The sequence below is a fragment of the Somniosus microcephalus genome, chromosome 7 (genome assembly GCF_052327205.1).
Source record: "Somniosus microcephalus isolate GS21.2 chromosome 7, FLI_Smic_1.0, whole genome shotgun sequence".
Classification (NCBI taxonomy): Eukaryota; Metazoa; Chordata; class Chondrichthyes; order Squaliformes; family Somniosidae; genus Somniosus; species Somniosus microcephalus.
Genome location: NC_140993.1, coordinates 45,941,242 through 45,965,988, shown reverse-complemented (window position 1 = coordinate 45,965,988; position 24,747 = coordinate 45,941,242). Strand labels below are relative to the sequence as shown.

At 49.0% G+C, this 24,747-nt stretch overlaps 1 long non-coding RNA gene across 1 annotated transcript in view; it reads left to right on the top strand.

The window, feature by feature from the left end:
* Positions 1-16,665, top strand: part of LOC147114624 (uncharacterized) — a 29,807-nt gene extending 13,142 nt beyond the window's left edge. Inside the window, exon 3 of the long non-coding RNA XR_015078911.1 lies at positions 16,223-16,665. This is a non-coding gene — a long non-coding RNA (uncharacterized LOC147114624). The remainder of the gene's footprint in view (positions 1-16,222) is intronic.
* Positions 16,666-24,747: the final 8,082 nt, after the last annotated feature.

Here is a 24,747-nt window from a genome sequence, read left to right as displayed (position 1 = left end):
GTGATTCTGAGAGTATGATGTTTTTCAATAACCACACGGATGCTGTAACTTAACAATCAACAGGTATTTACTGGAGTAGGGTCATCTCAAGACTGGGGGTACAGAGGCATGCGCAAGGCTTATATACAGGTGTGGTCACTGCCGGTACTACAGTATACAGGAGCTGTAAAAGTAGTTCTCACTTAAAGGTACATACACTACAATTCCTCCCCTTTTAGATTAGTAGTACCCATAATATTCAAATAACAATTAACACTTTAACATGTACATTAAACAACAATAGTCCATTTATAGATTCAGTCTTTGGGGCGGCTTCCTGATCCTTTCGGGATAGCGCCTTTCCTGAGGTTCTTGTTCTTGGTGCGGAGGCGATTCTGGCCCCTATTCATCGATTAGTTCATCGGTTTCCACTGCTACTGGTTCTGAGGTAAATGCTACCGGTATGTCGGGTTCATCCCCAGGTACTCGAGACATGGGGTTGACTCGTTCCTGTGACGTTAAGATCTGATCGACGTGGCATCTCATAATGTTCTCCCCGACATCCACTATGTACATTAATGGCCCCTGCCTTGTGCATATCGTTCCGGGTTGCCATTTCTCTGCTCGGTAGTCACGGGCCAAGACTGGTTGTCCTACATTGAAGCTCCTTGTCGGCTTCTCATTGATGTGCTGGAATTGTTTATCCTCAACATTTCTTCGCACATTTGGTCTGAGCAAGTCCAGACGAGATCTCAACCTTCGGTTAAAGAACATCATGGCCGGGGTCTGGTTGGTAACTGCATGTGTCGCGTTTCACCCATTGCCATGGAGAGGAGGGCCACTCCCATGGGTGTAGAGGGGCATGTGGTGGTGCATTTTGGACCTTCTGGCATCCTGAGCAGCTCTTGGTTAGGTCTTCGATTTGTTGATCGATTCCCGGCCACCACACATAAGCCCTAGCAAGGCTTTTCATTTTCACTCCCCCCAGATGACCTTCATGTAGCTCATTTAGCACTCTCGCCCTTAACTTGGGTGGAATCACCACTCTGGAACCACACATCACTGTCCCCTGGCATACTGACAGCTGTTCTCTTCTGGATGAGAATGCTGGCAACAGTGAGTCGCCATGTGTTGGCCATCCCCTCACCGTCAAATCATATACCTGAGACAGCGTCGGATCATTGCGGGTCTCCTTCTCTATATCCGCGTTCGTTACTGGCAATCGTTCAATTATTGACAAATAAAATATCTTGATAGGGTCCACTGCTGGTGCTTCCTCCACAGTAGGCAGTGGCAGGCGCGATAGCCCATCAGCGTTTCCATGCTGTTTCGTGCCTTTATATTCTATTTCATATTGATTCGCCCCTAGAAACAGGGACCATCTTTGTAACCGTTGTGCAGTCATCACTGGAACGCCCTTCTTAGGATTAAAGATGGAGACAAGTGGTTGGTGGTCAGTCAGCAAGGTGAACTTCTGCCAATGCAGATAGTGGTTGAATTTTATTACTCCCCATACTAGGCTGAGGGCCTCCCTGTCAATCTGGGCGTAGTTGCGCTCGGCTGAGGTTAGTGACCGAGACGCAAAGGCTACTGGCCTCTCCAACCCGTCTGGGAATTTGTGCGGCAGCACCGCTCCAATACCATAGGGTGATGCATCACATGCCAAACGAATTGGTAGTGCTGGGTTGAAATGGGCCAACACCTCTTTAGATGTGATCAATTCTTTACACTTCTGGAAAGCTCGTCTATGTTCGTCATTCCACTTCCATGGTACCCCTGTTTGCAGTAGGGTGTTCAGTGGGTGTAATACCGTGGAGAAATTTGGTAAAAACTTATGGTAGTAATTTACCAGCCCGAGGAACGACCTCAGTTGTGACACATTTTCCGGTGCTGGAGCCTTGACTACTGCCTCAATCTTTTCAGGGGACTTATGTAACCCCTCTTCATCGATGACGTGGCCACAATACGAGATCTGTTTCTGGAAAAACTCGCACTTGTGGCGATTAGCTCGTAGCCCATACTCCTTTAATCTGGTGAGCACCTTCTCCAAGTTGGCGAGGTGATCACTGTCATTTTCGCTCATGACCAGGATGTCATCCAAATAACACTGGGTCCCTGGAATCCCTTGCAGGACTTGATCCATTGCCCTTTGCCAAATAGCCGGAGCTGATGCTACCCCGAACACCAGCCGGCTGTATTGATAGAAACCTTTATGAGTGTTAATCGTAAGGTATTGTTTCAAGGCTTCTTCTACCTCCATTTGCAAGTACGCCTGGGCTAGATCAATTTTGGTGAAGCGTTTACCTCCAGATAGCGAGGCGAAAATATCCTCAATTCGTGGAAGCGGATATTATACCGTGTGAAGGACTGGGTTCACTATCACCTTAAAATCCCCACAGATGTGGACCTTCTTTGGTTCCCCAGGCATATTACTCAACGACCTCTTCATTACAGGAACGATGGGTGTAGCCCACTCACTCCAGTCTACTTTGGACAGTACTCCTGAACGTTCCAACCCTTCCAGCTCTGCTTTGACAGCTGGTCTGATCGCATAAGGCACTGGTCTGGCCTTAAGAAACTTTGGGCTTGCATTTTCCTCTATTTTAATCGTTGCTGTTATGCCTCTTAGTGTTCCGAGTACCTCCTGGAACACTTCTTTTGCGTCAGTTAGCATTTTTGACAGTCGTTCAGGTGTGACGTCGTCATCCTTTTTGGCTTCAACCTTCAGTGCCTGTATGGAATGCCAATCTAATTGTATCTTCTGGATCCATTCACGTCCTAGCAGTGGTCGTCCTCCATCTGGCAATGCATATATATCCATTTTAGGTATTTCCTGGCCTTTATATATCACTTTCACCCTCATTTTTCCTTTGGGGTAGACTTTTTGCCCCGTGTACATCTTCAAGACAATCTCTGTAGCTTTCAAGGGTATATGTGAAAATAGCCGCTTGTAATCCCTTTGGTTTATGACTGTTAGGGCTGATCCTGTGTCCAATTCCATTTTCACTTGGACTCCGTCTATCTTGAGTGTGACCCAGATAATCTGGTGATCCTCCATTTTGGTTACCTTATGTAGTTTCAGACAACCCAGCTCCTTGCTTCCGGAGTCTGTGTCACTTTTCTGTTCATCTGAACTACTGTCCATCACCTTGTGTACCTTTTTGCACTTCTCCTGTGGAGATTTCTTACTGTTGGTTTTCTTCCCAGACCTGCAGACTCTTGCTATGTGTCCTGCTTTTCCACACTGCCTGCACACTTGGTCCTTGAACCAACAATCCTTCTGGTCATGTGTTGTTCTGTCGCAGCGATAGCACTTCCCTGTTCCATAGGACATTTCATTGGTGCCATATTCTTGCGGTCTCCGTTGTATCTCTGCAGCGCGCGGCTGCTTTGTGTGATACTGCCATACTGAAAGCCTTGTCCAGCGTAAGATCCTTTTCTGATAGAAGCCGTTTCTGGGTTCCTTCACTTTGCAGCCCACACACAAACTTGTCCCTTAACGTATCTGCTAGTCCCACTCCAAACTGGCAGCGTTCCGATAGCTTGTGCAGTTCCGTTAGGTACTCAGCATTGTTTTCGTCTTTGTGTTGGTTCCTTTTATGGAACTTAAATCGTTCTGCTATCAGCAGCGGTGTGGGGTTTAAGTGGTCCTGTAGGATTTCTACTATGCTTTCGAAATTCTTGTTCACAGGCTTCTCTGGGGTTATTAGGTTTCGCAGTAACCCATAAGTTTTTGCACCCATGGAATTTAACAAAACCAGTGCTTTCCTAGCATCTGGCACTTCATTCGCCCTGCAGTACACCTCAATACGTTTCACATATGTCGCCCAATCTTCGACTTCATTGTCGAACGTAGAGATACTGCCACTCTTCGGCATCCCTGGGTGTGATTTAACTGTCAAAAATGGCGTCTCCCACGCTTCCCCTTCTTCTCCGCTGGCACAAAATGGCGTCTCCCGCACTTTCCTTCCTTCCCGCGCTCGCCCTTCTTCTCCGCTGCGGCTTCTAAAAATGGCGTCTCCCGCGCTCTTCCTTCTTCTCCGCAGCTCAATGGCGTCTCCCGCGCTCTCCCTTCTTCTCCCCGCGGACACTGTTCAGCCCTTGAGCCCTGGCTGTGCTCTGCGCGTTCTTTTTTGTTTTTTTTTGTGCGCCTTTCCCGTTTCCGCCGCTCGGTCCTGAACCCGGCTGTTGCTTTATCCTCTCTCCATTTTGTTTTTCCTCGACGCCGCTCGGTTTTCAACCCCCGGCTGCGCCCTGTGCGTTTCACCCTCTGTCTTACCCCGTCGACGCTGCTCGGCTTTCTCTCCGCCGTCGGTCAGCTCCAGCCGCCGCTGTCCGGGAAGGGTCTGCGCTGTACCTGTCATCAGTCTGTTGCTGATCGTCATGGCTGGGGAACCAAGCCCGGCTCTCCACAGCCTCCCCTGCGATGTTCACTCTCTGCCGGATGACTGGGCGGTTGCTCGTGGTCGACGCCCGTGTTTCTGGCCTCGACTTTCTTCCACCGCCCTCCCGGAGCGAATCCTCGAAGGGAAATGCAGAGTTGCAGGTAGATTTGAATCAACACTCGTCGCCACTGTTAGATCCGTGATTCTGAGAGTATGATGTTTTTCAATAACCACACGAATGCTGTAACTTAACAATCAACAGGTATTTACTGGAGTAGGGTAATCTCAAGACTGGGGGTACAGAGGCATGCGCAAGACTTATATACAGGTGTGGTCACTGCCGGTACTACAGTATACAGGAGCTGTAAAAGTAGTTCTCTCTTAAAGGTACATATACTACAAACATTGTTAACATATTAACTACCTGACCATTAAGAAAACCACAGGCCAGACTTTGCTGAAAAGATAAAGGCCTAGAAATTCAGTATAGCCACTTTTGGGGCGGTAAAGTCGGGCGGGTGCTAAAGTTTGCGCCCGGCGCAAAGTCGATGGCACTTCGCCGATATTCAGTAGCTTCGCCCTAAGAGGTTGCTTGAGCGCTAAAACTGGCGTTGCACGCCTATCTTTTTGCGCTAAGCCGGCGGTGCAGAGGGATAGTGCCGAGGCCAGGCGCAGCGCAGGTGCGGTCATTTCTTGATTGACAGCAGACACCGTGGCGCCGGCCAGCTCTTAAAGGGGGAAGGGTCGACTTGCTCTGCTGTAACGGCCTGCACACTGCAGCCTTCCAGCTAGGCCTGAACACTGCTGGTGATCAGAAGGAGCCATGGCAACGGTACAGAAGGCCCGTGAGCGTGCCCTGCGCTTCTCAGCCCATGACTTGAAGGTGATGGTGAGGGCCTTGGAGAAGAGACAGCACATCTTGTTCCCGGACACTGGCAGGAAGCCTCCAACCAGCGTCTATAGGAAAGCCTGGAGGGAGGTCGCCCGCTGGGTGTCGGCCACCGGCGATGCCCCCAGGGACAATGTCCAATGCCGGAAGAAGTTTAATGACCTGACCAGGATTGTCAGGGTGAGCACCCTTTCCAGTCTCCTCCTCATCCTTGCATGTACACCTGACATGATGGGCAAAGGGACCTGAAAGCCCTAATGGCCAGCCCTCAGCCAGCAGCTATGGGACAGTCATGAACATCAATTGCACATTCTGCACTTTACACCATGGGAGGCAGTGCACACCACATCAGGGCTACACACTGGCCAAGCTATTCAACCATGGGAGGCAGCGCACACCACATCAGGGCTACACACTGGCCAAGCTATTCCACCATGGGAGGCAGCGCACACCACATCAGGGCTACACACTGGCCAAGCTATTCCACCATGGGAGGCAGCGCACACCACATCAGGGCTACACACTGGCCAAGCTATTCCACCATGGGAGGCAGTGCACACCACATCAGGGCTACACACCGTACTTACAGGCCGTCCTTTCTCTTGCAGGCAAAACTTGCCAACAACCGAAGGCACCAGGAGCAGACCGGGGGAGGCCGCCCCCAGATCCAGGAGCTCACTCCCCTGGAGGAGCGCGTGAGTCGCCTCATGGGACCCCGGGTGATTGGGCCCGTTGCCTGTGGAGATGCCGACCCTCTTCTGGGCCACAATGGTATGGACATCACCTTTTGGACCTCTCTCGTCGCACTTGCGCATCCGATCTACCTCCTTTGCCATTGTCCGACCAATGCGCTGAATGCCACCAGTCATGCCTCCCTCGCTGACGCCCTCTCCTCACTCTAAAGCTACTCTTGTGCCTTCCTGCTTTCAGCTGGTGATGAGGAGCTCCCTGAAGCTGCCAGTGACAGCCCCTCCGAGGAGGAGGAGGAGGAGGAACAGGAAGGCGGACCATCAGGGCAGCAGTCAGGTGCGGCTGCAGATGCCGAAGTAGTGGACACGTCTTCCCTGGAGGAGAGCCTGGAGGAAGTGTCGGCGGGGAGTGGAGCTGCTGGGACCAGTGGCGTCCAGCAACCCAGGAGGGCCCAACTGGTGGCCTCTGAGGGCCCGAACTCGGTCACACTCCGAGAGAGGGATTCGATAGCCTCAGGCAACCGTGCCACTGCCGCCATGAGCTCCGTGTGCCGGCGCTCCAAGTCCGCGGACAAGTCCTCGAGGCGTTCCATCTCCTCGGCGAAGACCATCTCCGGACTGGAGGCCGGACTCTCCCTCTGGGGAGAAGGCCGCCGAACTGGCCGACCCTTCCTGCGTTGCTGGATGCCGCTGGGCTCAGCAATTGGACTCCCCTCCGACGCATCCCCCCTCTGGGGAGAAGGCCGCCGAGCTATCACCCCCCTCCCGCATTTCTGCAGGCCGCAGGTCCCATGAGCTCCCCTCCCCTTCGACACTTCCTCCACGCTCCCCTCCAGGGAAGACGTGTCCCCTACATTGGCCTGGGTGGCCGCGGCTGAGGGTTCCCCTGATGGGCCGCCTTCCTCTTGCTCCTCCTCCTGCTCCTCTTCTGAGGGGCTGTCACTGGCAAGTTCAGGGACCTCCTCCTCACCATCTGAAAGCAGGAAGGCACAAGAGTAGCTTTAGAGTGAGGAGAGGGCGTCAGCAAGGGATGCATGAGTGGTGGCATTCAGCGCATTGGTCGGACAGTGGCAAAGGATGTAGATCTGATGCGCAAGTGGGACGAGAGAGGTCCAAAAGGTGATGTCCTTACCATTGCTGGCCAGAACAGGGTCGGCATCTCCACATGCAACGGGCCCAATCACCCGGCCACCCATGATGCACTCCACGTGATGTTGCAGCTCGGTGAGTGGCTGGATATGGGGTCGGCCTCCCCCGGTCGCAGTCCGGCTCTTCCTATTATTCGCCAGCTTGGCCTGCAAGAGAAAGGACGGCCTCTAAGTACAGTGTGTCGCCCTGATCTTGTGTGCACTGCCTCCCATGGTGGAATAGCCTGGCCAGTGTGTCGCCCTGATCTTGTGTGCACTGCCTCCCATGGTGGAATAGCCTGACCAGTGTGTCGCCCTGATCTTGTGTGCACTGCCTCCCATGGTGGAATAGTTTGGCCAGTGTGTTAAGTGCAGAATGTGCAATTGATGCTCATGCCTGTCCCATCGCTGCTGGATGAGGGCTGGCCATTAGGGCTTTCAGGTCCCTTTGCCCATAATGTGAGGTGCACATGCAAGGATGAGGAGGTCACTGGAAAGGGTACTCACCCTGACAATGCGAGTGAGGTCTTTAAACTTTTTGCGGCATTGGACACCGCTCCTGGGGACCTCGCTGTTGGCTGACAGCTTGCTGGCGACATGCCTCCAGGCTCTCCTGTAGACGCGGAACGGCGCCTTCTTGCCATTGTCCGGGTACAAAACATGGCGTCTCTTCTCCACAGCACCAACCAGCACACTCAGATCACGCTCTGAGAAGCGCTGCGCACGTTCACGGGCCTTCTGCATGGCTTCAGGCGCTATTTGGGTCCAGCAGCAGTGTTCAGGCCTAGCTGGAGGGCTCCACTATCCAGGGCGTGGCAGCAGACACAGTCGACCCTTCCCCCTTAAGAGCTGGCCGGCGCCAGGGTGTCTGCTGTCAATCACGAGATGGCCGCACCTGCGCTGCGCCCGGCCTCGGCGCTATCGATCAGCACCTCCGGCTTAGCGCCCAAAGAGAGGCGTCCAGCACCAGTTTTAGCGCTCGAGCGAACTCTTAGGGCGAAGCTAATGAATATCGGAGAAGCGGCCTCGATTTGGCGGCGGGTGCAAACTTTAGCGGCCGCCCCACTTTACCGCTCCAAAAGTGGCTACAATGAATTTCTAGGCCACATTGTTATTAATGTGCAAATTATCCAGCAATTTGTGATGGGGAAGAGATATCCCATGAATTACCAATCACCAGAGGTTGCGGTACAATTTCCGTCGTTAGCTTCACGAATACCGCATTTCGCTCTTAACCTCCCTGTGAATTTCATGATGTTGCTGCATTTGCACATTAATTGCCCATTAAACTCACCACAGGAAGTTAAGTCTAGTAACTAACAGCTTAAGCACCCTTTTAATGATGTGACAATTGTTAAAGGTTGCCAATCAACCTCTCTGGCCCAAAAAGTAAACAATTATAAGTGTGGAGTCTCATTCCTTCAGGTATTGAGTTGTTGTTGGAGATTTAAAAAATTTCACGTTTTAAAATTTCAAGTTTTTTTCTTACTTTTCCTTTCTATCTCTTTTTTTCTCTCTCTTAATCCATTCTTTCTTTCCCTCTCTTTATTTTTCTTTCTGCACCTGATTTGACATTGAATTCACCCACTCTAATTCACCCTCCTTCTCAGTCCCTCCTGTTTATTTCTCAATCTTTAAATCTCATTATTTAAGGAAATTCACTGTTGGCCCCATTGTTCACCAAGGTTCCAGGCGCCCTGTTGCCCTCACTGTGCCATTATCAGCCTGCACTTCCAGCAACTTAAAGAGCAAAACATTTTTGAGCTGAACGGTGCAGGAAAAAAATCTAACCAACTGGGCAAGCCACGAGATGCCCTGCTCCAGCAAATTCAGACCCATTATTTGATCAGCAAAAGGGTCTACTTTAACGTCAGAATAATGACAGGCATGTAATTGAGGAACAACCTAAGATCCAGTTTCTAAAATTAGTTATATATTCCAAAACAAATCAGTAATCACACTGTGATAGCTGGTTTAAATAAATGAAAAGAAGAAAAGTAAAGGAATGCGTAGTGTAGAGGACAAGTATATTGGCCTTTCATTAGGTGAATTTGGTTTCAATGAGCTTAGGCTAATGGTGGGGGATCACCAGCAGAAGTCCCCTACTCTGCTTCTAATATTGCAATGGGATCTTCTACATCTACCTGAGTAGGCAGTTGTGGCCTTTGTTTAACTTCTTATCTGAAAGACAACACCGATGGTACTGCACTGAATTATTAGCCTAGATCATGTGCTCAAGTTCTCTGGAGTAGGGCTTGAACTCATGACCTTCTAACTCAAGGCAAGAATCTTACCACTGAGCCAAGGCTGACAAAGTGCTATAATGTTTACATTTAAGACATTAGAATGGTCCTCTTTCCCACCCCTACCTCTCTATCCATCTGTCCTCCCTGAAGGTGGTGATTCATGTTGGGACACTGTTCTACAGCTGCCAGCAGTCTTCCAGTGCCTCATCCAAATGACCGTTTCTCACGTGTAAGCCTGGACAGTGAGTATCAGTAAGCAGGTTTGATTGCACAACCCGTAACAGCCGAGCTCAAACCAGTACTTGTTTGATGTCCACACAGGCACAATTTCAACAGGGGTCACTGGAATGTTATTCAGAGTTGAGCCCCAGCTGATTTGATTGTGTCTAGCCTGGAATTGAATACAGTGCTCCAACACTGCTCCAGCTGAAATGGGCTAAATCAACACAGCTCAGAAGTCAAACCTCCTGGTCTGTATGGCTCAGTACTATCACAAATAGCATATTTACCTACTGATCCAATTGAGGAGCAAAACTAATGTTCAATATCATTGATGATGATAATGTCAGTCACTTAGCTATGCACAGACACAGAACCAGCCCAAGATTAGCTTCTAAAGAGGACAAAGACATTAAGCCTAGACATTGGGAAGATGATTATTCTACTTCACTCTCATGCACACACTCTAGTCTTTGCACTGCCAATAGATGTGTACACGGTCGTGCAGTGCCTGTAGAAAGAAAACAAGATAAGGTAGACCCAAAGTAGGTGATCTTCACACAAGTAATTACCACATATCTAATACCAGTATTAACATTGAACAAATGCTAAATGAGATTTTCAGTTGTGAAAAATGTATCCAGGGCACCTCCCATCTAAACGTATGTGATAAAAATGATAACATCCGGGAAGTTATGTCATCACTTCCTGTGAACTATGAACTATGAACTGTGTACATACCTCACTTCCTGTCATATGTCACTTCCTGTTGGACTGGTATAAATACTGGTCTGTTCAGTATTGTAAGAGGCTTCTACCAGAGGCATGGTAAAGACCTCTCTTGTGTATATAGTGTGTTTATAAGTTACTTAAAGCTTACTTTAAAGTTACTTGATGGTAAGTCTCCTTTTTCTTACATCAATTTAAGTAACTTAGTATTTACACTGACAAATACTAGACCTTCAGACAAACTCGGAAGTTAAGGATCCAGGGAATCACCCATCATGGAGAAAATCCTTAGACCTATTCGTCTGGACTTGGACCCGAATACACCAGCAGCTGGCAGGGTATGGAAGCATTGGTATCGTACTTTTGAGAATTTTCTGGATGAATGTAAAGTGGATGCTCCTGCTAAATTGAAGATACTTGTCAATTATGTGACCCCAAAAGTGTTCGAATATGTTGATGACTGGGATAGTTACGAAGAGGTGATTCGGGCACTTAAGAAACTGTATGCAAAGACCCCAAATGAGGTCTATGCTAGACATCTACTGGCCACAGCCCGACAAGGGCCAGGGGAATCAATTGACGAATTCCTGCAAGAACTTCGCAGGCTCAGCGTAGATTGTAACTTTCAGGCAGCCTCAGCTGAGCTGTACCGCCAAGAAATGATTCGTGATGCTTTCATCTGCGGGATTGCCTCTCCATTTATACGCCAGCGTCTACTAGAAAGTAAAACACTTGAGCTACAAAAAGCTTTTGACCTAGCTTGTTCACTGGATTTGGCAAAGAGAAATGCAGACCTCTATCAGCTGCCCAGATCTCGATCTGCTGCTGTAGCTGCAACCAGACAATTCAAGCGATCTCAGGTGAACCCTATCATGGGGGAATCTAATTCTGATAATTCTGATGAAGAAGAGGAGGACGACCCCACTTTAGCAGCCTCTTGGCAATCTAGGAAGGAATGCTTCTTTTGTGGAGATGCTTTTCACCCTAGGAAAACCTGCCCTGCTCGCAATGCAATCTGCAGTTATTGCGGGAAAAAAGGACACTTTGCTAAAGTTTGCCTATCAAGGGCCTCTACGAGGGCCAATCCAGCTAAGGCCTACCGAACTGCCCCAATTAGGGCCTATCAAGATGCTCCAGCTAGGACCTATCAAGCTTCCTCTCGAGCTCTCTCCCGAAGAAGCACACCGAGAGTTTTAGCCACTCTCTGTGCAACGACACCAATTACAGCTGCTTGCCCACAGAACCTGTCTCAGGCAGCCACAAAAATTTCAATTAAAGGGCATACCTTAGATGCCTTAATTGACTCAGGAAGTACTGATAGTTTCATTAAGGAACAGATTGTTGCGAAATTGAAACTACATGTCTTCCCATCGGACCAGGCAATTGCGATGGCCCAGTCATCACTTAATACCAGAATCTCCGGCTTTTGTGTTGCTGATATGACACTTCATGGTCGTATGTATCCCTCCACCCGACTTTCGGTGCTCAAGGACTTATGTAGTGATCTCCTCTTAGGGCTGGACTTCCAAAAACAGCATAAGAAACTCACCATTGAGTTTGGTGGATCCAAACCCGGACTTACTATTTCTAATATACCATCTAAATTACCATTTTGTGCATTATCAGCAGCTTCACTTGATGAACCCTCATTATTTGCCAGTATTCCGCCTCAATGCCAACCGATAATAACGAAATCGCGGCGCTTTAATCAGGAAGACCAATCTTTTATTGCGGCTGAAATCTCTCGACTTCTAGCAGAGGATATCATTGAACCATGTTCGTCGCCCTGGCGGGCTCAAGTCGTCATTGTCAAGAACCCTCTAAAACCTCACAAACAGTGACTATGCATCGATTATTCGCAAACCATCAATCAATATACCGACTTGGACGCCTACCCATTGCCACGCATTGATGATATGGTTAATAAACTGGCCGAATACAAAGTGTTCTCAACTTACGATTTAAAAAGTGCCTATCATCAGTTACCCTTGAAGGTCTCAGATAAGCAGTACACAGCCTTTGAGGCTAATGGACGGCTGTACCAATTTCGTCGTCTCCCATTCGGGGTTACTAATGGAGTGGCTGTCTTTCAACGGGCAATGGATGGCCTGGTTAAGCAGGAAAACCTAAGGGACACTTTTCCCTATCTTGATAACATTACCATTGCAGGTCACGATCAACAGGAACACGACTCCAACCTCCAAAAATTTCGGGATGCCCTCCATCGCCGTAATTTGACCCTGAATGAATCCAAATCTGTTGAGTCGCAACCGACCATCAACATCCTTGGCTACTGCGTAGGCAATGGTATCATTAAGCCAGACCCAGAAAGACTTCGCCCGCTCCAAGAGCTCCCGTCACCTAAGAATCCGGCTTCTTTACGTCGGGCTCTCGGTCTGTTTGCATACTACGCTAAATGGATTCCTCATTTTTCGGACAAAATCCAACCCTTGCTGCATGCTAGATCATTTCCACTGGGAACAGCGGCTGTTGCAGCCTTTAACCTTCTCAAAAAACAGTTGGAGAAAGCGGCTCTTCACTCCATTGATGAGAATCTCCCTTTCGTGGTTGAATGTGATGCCTCGGAGGTGGCGATCTCAGCTACTCTGAATCAGGAAGGTCGTCCTGTAGCATTTATGTCCAGGACCTTACAAGGTGCCGAGCTACATTATCCTCCGGTTGAGAAAGAAGCCACAGCCATCATAGAGGCAGTACGGAAGTGGAACCATTTTCTAGCTCGCCAGCACTTTACATTGATCACGGACCAACGATCAGTCGCCTTCATGCTCGATAATCGAAAACGAACCAAAATTAAGAATAATAAAATACAACTTTGGAGGATGGAACTGGCCTCTTTTGGTTATACCATTCTCTATCGGCCTGGCAAGGAGAATGTGGCCCCGGACACCCTCCCACGGGCATTCTGCTCCACTATGTCATCCTCCACTCTCATGGATGTCCACAATGGTTTGTGTCATCCTGGCGTTACGCGCATGCTACATTTCGTACGATCACGGAATCTCCCTTTTTCCACTGGAGATGTAAAGAAAATATGCTCAGAATGCCGGCTTTGTGCGGAATTAAAACCTTAGTTCTTCCGCCCCTCAGATGGTATACTCATACATGCAACCCAACCGATGCAACGACTTAGCATCGATTTTAAGGGCCCAGTGCCCTCTTCAACTCGGAACACATATTTGCTCACCATGATCGACGAATATTCACGTTTTCCGTTTGCCTTCCCCTGCTCCAATATGCTGGCGTCCACAGTAATCTGCTGCCTTGAGCAGGTATTTTCTCTCTGTGGCATGCCGGCTTATATTCACTCAGATCGGGGTCCATCCTTTATGTCAAGGGAACTCAAGGACTACCTCTCAGAACGGGGAATTGCTACAAGCAAAACAACACCATACCATCCCATCGGAAATGGGCAGGTAGAGAGGTATAACGGTATCATCTGGAATTCCGTACGTCTCGCTTTAAGATCTCGGGGCCTACCAGACCAGCAATGGGAAACAGTGCTTCTGGATGCATTGCACTCTATACGGTCCCTGCTTTCTACAGCCACAAATACTACACCTCATGAGCGGTTCTTTGGATTCCAGCGTCGCTCATCTCATGGGACATCACTCCCGCCATGGCTAACTACTCCTGGACCTGTATTACTCCGAAGATACGTTCGGACGTCTAAAAATGACCCTCTTGTAGACGAGGTCGAACTAACCGATGCCAACCCCACCTATGCAAACATACGATATTCCGACGGCCGAGAATCTACCGTATCATTACGGGATCTGGCTCCCTGCCCACCAGGACCTAGTGGGACATCGGGTGATGGCATTTCACCAGGAAACTCTTGGGACCTATCGGGTACCCCTCTCCAGGATCCTGATCGGACACCAACTAGCTTGGTGCCGGTAGAACCCCGTGCTCAAGGTTGCGACCCTCCCAGTACCGCGCATGAAAGTACTGATCCGCCACAGACCAGCTCTGCACCTCCCTCTGAACAGAGGCAGTCCGACTTTGAACCTATTGGGGCTCGTACTCGAAGCCATGATCTCCCCGACCCTTCACAGGGCAATCCAGGCCACACAGACTCTGACCAATGGCCAACCGCATGTAAGCGGACCAGCGACCCTCTACGACGGGAATCCAAACGGGTGCGACTCTTCCTTGTTCGGCGGCTGCGGACCAAAAGGTAGACCACAGCCTCCTAATCCTGCAGGAGGGAAGAATGTGATAAAAATGATAACATCCGGGAAGTTATGTCATCACTTCCTGTGAACTATGAACTATGAACTATGAACTGTGTACATACCTCACTTCCTGTTGGACTGGTATAAATACTGGTCTGTTCAGTATTGTAAGAGGCTTCTACCAGAGGCATGGTAAAGACCTCTCTTGTGTATATAGTGTGTTTATAAGTTACTTAAAGCTTACTTTAAAGTTACTTGATGGTAAGTCTCCTTTTTCTTACATCAACGTACGCATGGTTAAAACCGTCAAGTTACATCCAACACATGGGCCTCAGAGGACGACCAACCTCCTTCTCTCTCTTATCCTGTTTTCTCTGTTTCTCATTCTTTGTTTTTCACTTCTTTTCTTTAGTCTTCCTTTTCCATAATTATTTTTTTCTCTTTACCGTCAATATTCGCTCGTTTGAATTTTCTGGACAGTGAGAGAAAGCAAGAGAACGCTATGGAGGAGGCCTGACACAATAACCACTTGAACATGGAAAGTGCTTTCTTCATACAATAGGGCCCGCAGTTTTGATGAACATAATGCAGCAGGCTTCTTCTTCGAAATAGTGCCATAAGATCTTTCACGTCCACCTGAGAGAGCAGACGGGGCCTGAGTTTAATGTGTCATCTGAAAGACGGCACCTCTGACAATGAAGCACTCCCTGAGTACTGCACTCAAGTGTCAGCCTAGATTTTTGTGCTCAAATCCCTGGAGTGGGATGATGAACCCACAACCTTCTGATTCAGAGGCAAGGGTGCTACCAACTGAGCCACAGCTGACACTGTTGTGGAGAAGTGCCACAAAAAGTAATAAGCAAGTAACCTTTTGATGCAAGTTATTGTATTCCTGCAAATATAACAGGGAGACTTCTTTTCTGCATTTTATAGAACTTACTTTGGCCCAGTAATTCCGTTCCAAACGCGTGAGTACGGTCGGGGTACTCACGCGTCTGGCCGGAGGAAATGCCGGTTTTCAGCATGCACAACGCATGCGGGGAAAACCGGCATTTCCTGTCCTCTGAACGAAGGGGTTCAGAGGCAGAACGCATGCGACTGCACAGGCAGCACGTGCGCAGTAAAATTCGCTGGTTTCATTCATGCTTTCAGTGAGGTTAAGTCCTTCCAACTTACACATGAAAAAAGCATGAGTAAAGTTGCTCCAGAGGCTGCGGAGGAAGATATATTTTATCGTGGAGCTTCTGAAAGGAATATTTTTGTTTGGGAAAGGGAGGAAAGTTATTTTAAGAAATGCTGAGGTAAGTTTTAAAGTTTAATTATTTTTTTTTAAACGGGTTTTCAGTACTGTAGGTAGAAGGAGCAATTGTGGCTGTGTGAATTGAATTTGCTGTGTTTATTAAATGTGAAAATGACTGTTCTAAAATGAATAATGTAACATTTCCAATATTTTTAAGAAAGAAACTTTTCATCAGTAATATATTCTTTTAAGTAATTATGTATGTATGCCGGTATATATTCCTTTATGTATATGTATGTATGTATATATTCCTTTACTTATGTGTATGAATGTATGTATTTAATTATGACTTTGAGAGAAAGTAACTTATTGGAAAATCATCTCGGGCTGTGAAATTGATCAGGCGGGTATGATGTATTACCAAGACAATAACGCGTTTCTCCTGCCATAGGCCAGGGTGATTTTCTAGCCAGTCACTTCATTAAAATTACTTTAACAACTCTTTCCATTTCTTCCTTGCAAGGACGTCTGTGTAAGCAGGAGGCCTGTGAGCGAGAAAAATGCCCGGGAACTGCTAGTAGCCAACACCTTCATGAACTAGTGGCGCCTTGTACCTCCCCCTCCCCCCGCAAGGCAAAGAAAGGAGCAGACACAATTTAAAGTGAAGCAGTGAACTTTTATTGCATCATAAAACAGTTTTCAGGGTCAGTTTTGATGTAGATAGTTTATAACTTTAAAATGTTAACTAGCTATTTCCTGCTTTTCAAACATTTGTAAACATGAATAGTTCAGAAAAAAATGTTAACATTTTAAAGTGACTTTTTCTGTTTTCTTAGTGCAATAAAGACATTCAAGGTGGAAACTAGCTATGTTCTAATTTTCAAATAGTTGTAAAAATAATTTGGCTCCAATAAAAGTTGCTAATTTTTTTCAAACTGACTACAGGCTGCACTGTTTAAAGGAAAAGGTTACATATCCTTTCAGTCACAAATAAACATTTCAATGAAAAGAGCAAACACAACATTTTACATGTCAATAAAATGAAAAATTTAACAATTGCATGATTTGCCCCCTCGCATCTGCGACTGAGGGTCCAAGGAGGTGCATTGCACAAGAGGTCATCGTCGTACGTATCCTCACACTGTTCCCTTTCGGGAACTGTATGAAGTGGTGGAAGGATTTCTGGCCACGTTAAAGCTCCTTCCGTGACCATAACCATCTCCATACCAGCCATTAGGGTGGTTAGTCCTATGGCGCGAGGGTTTTACGGGCTCCCACAACCCATCTGAGGGGGGGGCCACCCACACCCGCGGACGCAAGTATCCCGCTGGATGTCCACCCAGAATTTATAGTTGGAGCTCCGACTCCACTTGCCGGGACTGTCTGGAGCGGGGTTTGAAACCCTACTCCTTCTGGCCCAGCGGCGGGGATGCTTACCGCTACGCAAAAGGCCCACTCCACGCAAAAGGTGACACCCATACGTTTCCTGCGCCTTTTCCCTCCCCGTGACTGGAGCCCTATGCTGCCACTTGAAAGACCAAGCTATCATCTGTCCTTTTTGCAGCGCCTTGGACTTCTCATTACCAATGATGAGCAGGCGCTGCGCCTCCACCTCGTTGAGGAGATTGCTGAGGTCATCATCAGTTCAATTGTGAGTTCTTTTAATGCTGTGAATTGTGGTCATTCCAGCCATTTCACGTTGCTAATCGGAGTGGGCCTTTGGCGTAGCGGTAGCATCCCCGCCGCTGGGCCAGACGGGGTAGGGTTTCGAACCCCGCTCCAGACAGTCCCGGCAAGTGGAGTCGGAGCTCCGGCTCTAAATTCTGGGTTGACATCCAGTGGGATATTTGCGTCTGTGGGTGTGGGTGGCCCCCCCCCCCTCGTATAGGTTGTGGGAGCCCGTAAAACCCTCCTGCCATAGGACTAACCACCCTAATGGCTGGTACAAAGATGGTTATGGTCACAGAAGGAGCGTTAATCACAGCCATAAATCCTTCCACCACTTCATACAGTTCCCCAAAGGGAACAGTGTGAAGACACGTATGACGACGACGTTGCTAATTAAATAAATAGAATGAAAAAAATGCTTTCAGGGCTTTTAAAAGTCTTTAAATTGCTTTAATTCTGTTTAAAACTACTTCAGATTCTTCAAAATAATGTAAACATTTTTAAAAGTTTATAAAAGTTACCAAAAGCTTCATAAAAATAACAAAAACCTATTAAAAATGCTGCTTTGCATGTAAAAATGCTTTGCAGCTTGTGAGAAACATTGGGGGCGTGTCCTATTAAACTGAGACCTCAAGGGGCGTGTCTCACTTGCACTGCGCGCTCCAGGCTTCGCGCTGGCTGCAGTCCTGGGCGGCGTGACGTCAGACGCTGCCCGGGAGTCAACATTTTAAAACAGGAATTCCAGGCGTCCCTGAAGCTCAACGGCCGGCGCGTCGGGTAAGTGCACATCGGGGGCTTGCACGCGCGGCAAGCCCCCGATCCTAATTTCTGCCCCATTATATCTACTGATCCAATAATAGAATATTGGCAGAACTAGCTTGAGCACCGAGAAATCTTCCCATTCAAATTTTGTGAGCAAATGTTCCCATAGATGAGCAGTTTGATTCACGGTATGTCTTAGCTGTTATTCAACACTTATGAAGGGAAACGGGAAGAGAAACATTAACCAGAAAATAATTCAGCACCATGATTTTTTTCATTGAATGGGTTATCTGATTGTTAAGCTAGGATGCAGCTGATTTATAGATCCTGCTGGGTCCAGCACGTGTTAATAGGACATGGTAAAAGGTGTGATGAAATATATGCCTTCATCACCCCTGTGTTTTACCTGCTTTGTATTGTGTGTGTACCGCCCCCTTTTTCCTATTGTGTGTATTGGCTACGCCCCTGTCTTTTGCCATATAAAGGTCTCAAGAGCTGTATGAGTCATTCTAGCAGGCGAACCCGATGTGTAAAGACCTGCAAAGTTCTTCGTGAATAAAAGCCTTTAGTTGAATCCTTAAACTCCTTGTCTTTGAGTTATCGATGGCATATCAATTTTAATCACTGAAACAACAAGATGGATCGACTCCTGAAACCAGAGCGCTTGGATCTGGACCCCCATGCCTCAGACGCAGCCACACAGTTCGGACACTGGTTCCAATGCTTCGAATTTTTCATTGCAAACTCATCCACCGCCATAGCAGCCGCCACCGGAGACGTGAAACTGGGAGTCCTGCGAAACTGGGTGAGCCATCGGATCTCCCCTCTCATCCAAGACGCCACCAGCTACGGGGATGCCTGCACCATTCTGAAGGCCCACTACGTGCGGCCAATAAACGAGGTGTACGCCAGGCATCTTCTGACTACTCGCACGCAGCGGCATGGTGAGTCACTAGAGGACTTTATGCTAAGCCTAATAGTACTGGGCAGAGACTGTAACTGTAAGGCCGTGTTTGCCACCGTGTACACGGAGGAGCTGATCCAAGACTCCTTTATTGCGGGCCTCAGCTCAAATTACATTCGGCAGAAGCTGTTTGAAAAGGAGGGACTGGACTTAAAACAGGCTATGGGTATAGCCCGATCGCTGGATATGGCCCAGAGGAACTCTGAATCCTGTTCCCCAGGCCACGCGGCCCACTCCGCCTCATGCGCACCGTGGGGGCCGCCATCTTGGAAGCCATCTTCACCTCCCAGGTCTCAGGCCAGCCCAGCACCATCGGAGCCCCAGCCCCCACCCAGGAGCCCCACTACTGCCGCGATGCATTGGGGCCCGAAATGCTACTTCTGCGGCCAGGACAAACACTCCAGGCATTTGTGCCCAGCGAAGGGCACCACCTGTTTTAAATGCGGGAAGAAAGGACATTTCAGCAAAGTCTGCAGAGGGAACCCCGCCTCCAACTCCACCACCGCCGCGTGCGCGCCGTGGGAGCGGCCATCTTGGAAGACATCTTGTCCACCCTCATGGAGTCCACCATCTTGCCCTGACTACACAGACCTCCAGGACCCACTGGTGACCTCGATCACTGTGGATCAATCCAGGCCGCATCCGTTGTCTAAATCGATGATGGACATAGAGGTAAACGGGAACAAGGTTAAATGCTTGATTGACTGCGGGAGCACCGAAAGCTTTATTCATCCTAGCCTGGTAAAACGACTTTCACTAACGATAGTCCCCACACAGGGCAAAATCGCCATGGCTGATAAGACTCATACCTCAAAAATCACAGGTTTCTGCGCGGTTATGCTGTCGGTAAAAGGCACTGATTACAGAGATTTTAAACTATTGATAATGCCAGATCTCTGTGTGAGCGTGATCTTGGGTCTGGACTTCGAGTGCCACCACCAAAGTATCACGCTTACCTACGGTGGGTCCCAGCCGCCCCTCACAGTGTGCGGTCTGGCTAGCCTGAAGGTCAAGCCCCCCTCTCTGTTCGCCAACCTCGCACCCAACTGTCGACCCATAGCGACCAAGAGTAGGCAGTACAGCTGGGAGGATAGATGGTTCATTGCGTTGGAAGTAGAAAGACTCAAGCGGGAGGGTATCATCGAATGCAGTACCAGCCCGTGGCACGCCCAGGTAGTAGTAGTTAAGGGTAGCGAAAAGAAGCGGATGTTGATAGATTATAGCCAGACGGTTAATCTATACACCCAGCTAGACGCCTACCCTCTGCCCAGCATAGCGAATATGGTTAACCAAATCGCGCAATACCGGGTGTTTTCCACCATCGAACTAAAATCGGCATACCACCAGCTCCCCATTAGGCCGGAGGACCGTCCATACACCGCCTTTGAGGTGAACGGACGCCTCTACCACTTCCTCAGAGTCCCCTTTGGGGTAATGAATGGGGTCTCGGTCTTCCAGCGGGAGATGGACCGCATGGTCGATGAGAACCAGTTAACAGCCACCTACCCATACCTAGACAACGTCACCATCTGTGGCCACGACCAGCAAGACCACGACTCAAACCTCGCGAGATTTCTGAAAATCGCCCTCAGACTCAATCTCACCTACAACGAGGATAAGTGTGTCTTCAGCACCACGTGCCTCTGTATCCTGGGCTGCGTGGTTGAAAACGGGGAAATCGGTCCGGACCCCGACCGATTGCACCCCCTACGGGAGCTACCCTTACCAAACGCTCCCAAGGCCCTGAAAAGGTGCCTGGGGTTCTTCTCCTATTACGCCCAATGGGTCCCCAATTATTCCGACAAGGCCCGTCCCCTCCTGAAATCAACGTGCTTCCCGCTCACGGCCGAGGCCCACGCCGCCTTCAACAGCATTAAACATGACATTGAGAAGGCCGCGCTGCGGGCAGTGGACGAAAACATCCCTTTCCAGGTCGAAAGCGATGCGTCCGACTTCGCCTTAGCAGCCACCCTCAACCAGGATGGGCGGCCCGTAGCCTTTTTCTCAAGAACCCTCCAAGGGCCCGAGATCAGGCACTCCTCGTTAGAGAAGGAGGCCCAGGCCATAGTGGAGGCAGTGCGGCACTGGAGGCACTACCTAGCCGGCAAACGCTTCACCCTGCTTACCGACCAGCGGTCGGTAGCCTTCATTTTTAACACCAAACAGAGGGGGAAGCTCAAGAACGACAAAATTCTCAGGTGGCGGATCGAAGTCTCCACATTCGAGTACGATATAATATATAGGCCGGGGGCCCTCAACGAATCCCCCAACGCCCTATCACGAGGGATGTGTGCTACCATCCAGGGGGACAGGCTACAGGGCCTCCACAATGGCCTCTGCCACCCGGGGGTCACCCGGCTATTCCACTTTATAAAATCACGTAACCTGCCCTATTCTATTGAGGAGGTCCGGTCTATGACCAGGGACTGCCGCACCTGTGCGGAATGCAAGCCCCGTTTTTTCAGGCCCGACCGAGCCCACCTGATCAAAGCTACACGGCCATTCGAGCGCCTGAGCTTAGATTTCAATGGACCACTCCCCTCCACCGACCGCAATGTGTACTTTCTCAACATTGTGGACGAGTACTCCCGCTTCCCATTCACCTATCCCTGCCCAGACATGACCAGTGCCACGGTCATCAAGTGCCTCGGCAACCTGTTTTGCACGTTCGGCATGCCCAACCACATCTACACTGACAGGGGGGTGTCGTTCATGAGCGACGAACTGCGCCAATACCTGCTGTCGAAGGGGATAGCCACGAGTCGGACCACTAGTTATAACCCCCGGGGTAATGGGCAAGTGGAGAGGGAGAACGCGACAGTGTGGAAGGCGGTCACCTTAGCACTAAGGTCTAAAGGCCTCCCCACCTCCCGCTGGCAAGAGGTCCTCCCAGACGTGCTCCACTCGATAAGGTCGCTACTGTGTACTGCTACTAACGCCACTCCTCATGAGAAGATGTTTGTTTTTCCCCGCAAATCAACCTCAGGAGTGTCCCTACCCTCGTGGCTCTCCACCCCAGGGACCGTCCTATTACGAAAGCATGTGAGGGGCCACAAAACGGACCCACTTGTGGGGGCAGTACACCTACTCCACGCAAACCCACAGTATGCGTACGTCAAGCACGCCGACGGGCGTGAGGACACCGTGTCCATAAAGGACCTCGCCTCGGCAGGAAGCGACGACGACGACGACCCATCACCACCACCCCCAGAAGAACCACCACCACCCCCAGGCTTACCACCCCCAGAAGTACCTGCAACACATGGGTATGCCAAGGAGGGCACCACGGACTCCCGGTCGGAACCTGAGGTACTGTTGCGACGTTCAGGCAGGACTATCACACCCCCGGACAGACTAAATCTGTAGAAGGGGTGAATGTGATGAAATATATGCCTTCATCACCCCTGTGTTTTACCTGCTTTGTATTGTGTGTGTACCACACCCTTTTTCCTATTGTGTGTATTGGCTACGCCCCTGTCTTTTGCCATATAAAGGTCTCAAGAGCTGTATGAGTCATTCTAGCAGGCGAACCCGATGTGTAAAGACCTGCAAAGTTCTTAGTGATTAAAAGCCTTTAGTTGAATCCTTAAACTCCTTGTCTTTGAGTTATCGATGGCATATCAACAGGTTTGTCAACTGGCAATCCTTCTCTCACATTGAGGCTCAAACATTTCTCCCTGCGATAACATTTCTAGTCTTTCTCTACTTTATCAATGGTCATTTTCCTCTAAATCTTTCTGTAGTGTTCTCCACAAGGTCCAAATCTTTGTCCAACTCCCTGCATTCACGCTGTGCTGAAATCAAAACATCTCCTACTCATTCTTTTCTAGGACCTCAAAAAATGTGGAACTACTTTCTTACCTCCCTCAATTGACCCTTTGTGCTACAATCTACAGGCTTTCAAAATCCAGGTTTCACATCACCTAACCACTGCTCCCTGATTTACCTTGACCACTCCACTGTTATGGACTTTGGTGCTGCCTATGGGCTTTGGCTCTTCACTTGGGTTTCTCAATAGATATAAAATTATATGTAAGGGTCAATCTTGCTGTCCTTCGCTGCCAGCGTGGAGCCTCACTAGATGCGAGTGTGGGTTAGAAATAGGGCTATAATGCTAAAGTCCCAATTCTCAGACAGCATTTGCTGTTAACAAGGCTCTGTACCAGCAATGAATCCCCTTCAACAAACAGCTCTGAAAAAGACAACCAAGGAAAAAGTTTCCAATGTATTGTGAAGCTTGCCAAGTACAATTCCACAATGGAATCTTTAACTTGGTATATGAGTTTGAGATTGCGATCTTCCTTTTCAAGGCACTATCTTCATTCTGGCACTCACAGTAGTAACTGTAAATTATTTGTGAAAGATGTTCCAGTTTCCCGATTATTAAATAGGTGTAAGAAAAGATCATGCTGCTTACGTGGCTCTTCAAATCATCTCCCCTTTCCCCGGCCCCAATTTTAACCATTTCCTAACGATACTGGGTGTGGGAGGTGGAGGGGGCTGGGCGGAATTTTCAATAAACAAGCAGGAAGTTAGCAGACAAGATGTGCTACCTGCTTGAAGTCAACGTTTGAAATCCCAAACTATTTTCAGGTTTGGGCCTCAGTTGAATGCAGCCGATGAGCTGCAGGTGCCAAACAGGTGCTCTGCGGAAGCTACCAGTTGTGGGAGGGCAGGAATTGGGGGGGAGGTGCCAATCCGGAAGGGAGGACAAGCATAGGCCAGCAGCAGGCCACAGTACTTTGTGGAGCCAGGAGATGCGGCGCTGCTCTTTCTGACCCTGCATAATAAAGGAAGACGTGGTTTGGGGTCCTTTGCTCGAGCAGCCACCAGCAATTCCTTTAAGGATTACTGGCTAGACCACTCATCACCTGATACAAACGGGCAGAGCATGTCTTTTGTATGCTCCACCCATTTGTACTTCAAAACTGCAGTCAGAGTTCTACAATAGCTTAGAACCCCGATTGTCATATTTAATCAGCCTCACATCCGAAACAGATGCGCTCATTTACAGGCCTCCCATAAAATTGTATCAGGCAGGCCTTGGTCAACCAAGATTTTACCCTGATTTTCCTCCGCCAGCCGCCCACTTTTCAGGTAAGAAGTAGGTGGGCAGCAGTTGAAAATTACCTTTACTGTTAATGCTGAGATGTAGTTAAATAGTGCTAGATGCCCAATTGAACCTGTTGATGTGCCATCAATAACTCAAGGACAAGAAGTTAAAGGATTCAACTGAAGGCTTTTAATCGCTAAGAACATTGCACGTCATTCCACATCGGATTCGTCTGGCAGAATGACTCATACAGCTCTTGAGACCTTTATATGACAAAAGACAGGGGCAGAGCCAATACACACAATAGGGAAAAAGGGGGCGGTACACACAATACAATGCAGGTAAAACACAGGGGCTGATGAAGACATATATTTCATCACATTCACCCCTTCTACAGATTTAGTCTGTCCGGGGGTGTGATAGTCCTGCCTGAACGTCGCAACAGTGCCTCGGGTTCCGACCGGGAGTCCGTGGTGCGCTCCTGGGCATACCCATGTGCTGGGGGTGTTGCAGGTACTTCTGGGGGTGGTGAGGATACCTCTGGGGATGGTGGAGGTTCTTCTGGGGGGGGTGAGGATGGGTCGTCGTCGCTTCCTGCCGA